This window comes from Camelus bactrianus, unplaced genomic scaffold (genome assembly GCF_048773025.1).
Source record: "Camelus bactrianus isolate YW-2024 breed Bactrian camel unplaced genomic scaffold, ASM4877302v1 HiC_scaffold_49, whole genome shotgun sequence".
Taxonomy (NCBI): domain Eukaryota; kingdom Metazoa; phylum Chordata; class Mammalia; order Artiodactyla; family Camelidae; genus Camelus; species Camelus bactrianus.
The window spans coordinates 11,199-15,000 of NW_027413965.1; positions in this window are offsets into that span (position 1 = coordinate 11,199).

Genomic DNA, 3,802 nt, shown 5'->3' on the forward strand with positions numbered 1-3,802 from the left:
CACGGGGCCGCCCGGCGCCTCAGTCCGGGACGAGCTCGGGCGTTTGGGCGGCCGGCGGCGGTCGGGATCGGTTCCGGGGACGTTGGCGACGGTTGTCGGGCGCCATCTGGCTGCCGCTCTGAGATTGTCCCTCTTCTCCCGAGCGTCGGCGACCTCGGCAAGGGATGGGGCTCGGCGGCGGGGCCCGAGGCAGACTTCGGGGAGGCTGGCGACACCGGCGGTGACAGTCCCCGTGGCGCTGAGCCGCGGGCGCGTCCTGCTCTCGGCGCAGATTGGACTCGCAGGATGATGAGGGGGTGACTGTCGCCGCGCTCCCGGGATCTCGTGTGCCGGGGGAAGCCGTGTGGCCTGGCCTGGTCGACCAGCATCCGCCTGTGCCCCTCCAGCCGCGGAGACCGACCCGAGCCGATCGGACACGGCCTGCGCCTTGCCGCCGCGGGGGAAAGGGAGAGAGTGTCCCGCGCCCGGGCCGCCGGCGGCTAGGTGGTCAGGCCCTCGTCTGCGTCCCTTGGACGACTGCTCGTGAGGCGAGGAGCGGCCCGGGCCCAGTGCGGTGAGGCCGGGGACGGGCGCGCTGGGGTTCCCGGTCGTCGGAGGCGCCTCCTTGGATGAAATGTTTTCTGAGTCCCGATGGATCCGGAGACGTGGCTGGGCCGGCCCCTGTTGGCGCGGGAGGCCTGGGAGGGGGGGTGCCCCCCGCCCCTTAAGCCTGCCCGCGTGGGTTCCGGTGGCGTTGGAGGGACCGAGACTTCATCCGGACTCGGGGACCGGCACGGGGGCGTCCTGCGAGGGATGTGGGGGAGGCAGGCTTTCCCCGGCCCGGGGCCCGGTGCTCGGGAGCGGTCCCTCGTGGGGGGCCCTCTCGTCGGAGGCGCCTCTGTGGCATCTCCCCGAGTCCCCGGCCACGCGGGCGAGAAAAGGGCAGGGCGTCCCCGGCCTGATCCCGTCTCCCTCTCGTCCCTTCCCCTTCCCCTTCCCATTCCCATTCCCATTCCCATTCCCACTTCTCCTCCTAAGCCTCCTCCTAATCCCCCTCCCCTCTCCCCTCTCCCCTCTCCCCTCCCCCTACCAACCCCCCCACCCCGGTCGATCAGATGGCCCCCGAGAGCTTCGGGGCTGCCATTTATGGGGGTAGGGCTGGGGGCAGGTGGCCGGACCGAGGTCCCGGGGTCCCCCCTGCAAATCGTGGACCCGCCCCGTTTCTGGGCGCTGTCATTTTTCCTGTCGTGTTGGGCATTTTCTGCCAGCAGATAGGTGCTGACACGGTCTTCCTCGGTGTCTGTCACCGAGTGTTGGGTCTCCGGACGCGTGCGGGGCTCTGGGTTTCTCTCTGCGTGAGCCCTGGCCTGGTAGCCGACTCCGCTTCTGACACTTGAGCCGCCCGCCCGGGCCTGCGCGCCGGCTCTCGTGTGTGCGTCCGGCTGACGTGGCCCGTGGTGCCACCTCCGGTCTCTGGTGGCCCGAGGGCGGTGGGGTGAGGTGGCGGCGTGGGTCTTTTACCCCGTGCGCTCCCCGCCGCAGGCACCCGGTGGTGGCCGGCACGACCCCACCCCCGTAGGCTCCGTGCCGCGTGTCAGGCATTCCCCGCCTGGGGTCGTTGGCCGCTCTCCTCGGAGAGGACTGAGGAGTGGGTGGCGCCTGGCGAGGCTGAAGCAGGCCCCTCTGGTGGTTGTCCTCGCCGGGCCCTCCCCTCTGGGGCCTCCCTGCCCCACATGGCTGGCTCGCTCGCTCGCTCACTCACTCACCTGATCGATGTGGTGAAGTCATGCTCCCCCGGGCCGGGCCTAAGCCGCGCCAGACGAGGGACGGGGACGTTCATGGCGAACGTGGCTTCTCTTCTCGTTCTGCCTGCGGGTCCCTCGCCTCTCCTCTGCCGCCCGTGGGTGGCGGGGGGAAGGCAGGGGTGCGGACTCCGGCCCGACCTCGGTCTCCCGTGCCTTGTGGTGTCGGCGGGGCCGGGGTCTTGTGACGCGGCAGACACTCTCGCCTCCTCGCCTGCTCGGCGTCCTGTCTCGCGAGCGGCCCTCCCCCGCGGCGGGGGAGGGCTGCCCCGCCGCCACGCCACGTACCCCCTCGTCGGGGTGTGAGCGTGTCTCGCCTTGGTCCTCTGCGGTGCCCCTGGAGCGCTCCAGGTTGTCCCTCAGGTGCCCGAGGCCGAGCGGCGGCATCGCTTCCCGTCCCCAGCGAGTCCTCTCGGGTAACCCCTGCGGTGGTCGTGTCTCCCGAGCGCCTCTCTTGAGGCGTGGGGGAGGGGTCGAGACGGTAAGCGAGGCGTGGCCGCTCCCCACCCTCGGTGGGGCCGGGGCCGCCTCCTGAACGTCAGTCCTCACCCTGTACCGGGGGGGGGACTGACGTGGCCGGGCGCACGCCGGGTGGGTCCCCCTCAGCGGGGTTCGCGCCCGGGCGTGGGAGCGATCGTGGTGGGGCCGGGTGATGTGCCGGTGGGGGGCGGGCGTCTGTCCCGTCCCCACGCGGTCTTGGGTGTGTCTCCTCGCGAGGTGGCACGCACGGGTTCTCCCCGGTCCCGACCGCGAGCGCTCGCTTCTTGGCCCGCTGCTTACCCCTACCGCAGACCCCTCCTGCCCAGCCGAGCGCTGGCGTACACGTTGGCGGGCTTCCGTAGGCCTGAACGGGGCACGCTGGGTGGGGGGCGATGCGCCCTCGGTGAGAAAGCCTTCTCTAGCGATCTGAGAGGGGAGCCTTGGGGGCACCGGACCCCCCAGCCGCCGCTCCTCCATCCAGAGCGTGCAGTCACTCTCCACGGGGAGCGACTGCCGCGGCGTGTGGGCAGGGCCCCGTCGCTTTGGCGTGTGGGCTGCGCTGGCCCCGCGGTGGGGCCGAGTGCTGTTCTTGGCCTGCTGTGGCCCGCGCCTCCCCCCTCCGAGTCGGGGGAGGGTTCCGCCGGGCCGGGCCCGGCGTCTGGCGCGGGGCCGTGCGAGCGCGCGCGTGCGTGTGCGCGGGCTTGGCCTCCCCGGCGCGTGCCGTGGGGGGAGGGGGAAGGCGGTCCACCCCGACTTGGGCCCCCCCCACCAGTCTCCGCGCCGCGAGGAGCCACCCCACCTGTTCCGGTCCCGAGACGCAGCCACCGGTGGCGGTGCGTGGGCCACGGGTCGGGCCGCCTCGCTCGGCAGCGTTTCCCCGGGCCGCGAGGCCTGGGGGCGGGCCAGACGAAGCTGGGTGGCGGTGGTGGACGGACAGACGAGACGCAGACGGACGAGTGAGCGAGTGGAAGGGGCTACCCTCTGGAATGGGGGTGTTTAGCCTGCTGCGCGCGAGTCCCGGCGGCGAGCGGGGCCGGGGTGTGGGAGGAACCGCCGAGGGTTGGCTGAGGCCGGCCGGCGTCCTGGGCGTCGCGGGGCCGCCCCCACGTGTGGGGGTGGTGGGATCCCGCGGTGGTTTCCCCGGCGGCCCGGTCGTGTCTCGAGATTTCCCCTTCCCTGGGTTGGTGCCCGCCCGCACCCACGACCCCTGCCGGCCGTCGCTCTTGCGCGCGAGCGGCCCCTCCTCGTCGCCGCCGCCGGCCCTCCCCTGCCCTGCCAGGACCGATGGCCGCCCGCGCCGAGCCTTTCCCCCGCCGACCCCCCCCCGTCCTGGGACCAGAACGTGGCCTCACCGCGTTGTGGGGTGCTGTCCCTCCCCTGGAGGCGGCCCCGGGTGAAGCGTCGTCGGACCCGACGGGGGGAGGTGGGGTGCTTCGGCACGGCGCGAACGTTTGTTTGGGTGCGCGTCGGGGCGGGGCGGGGCAGCGCCGGCCCGTGCGGCGGGAGAGCCTTGCGGTGGGCCGTCCTGAGGCCCTGCGGTG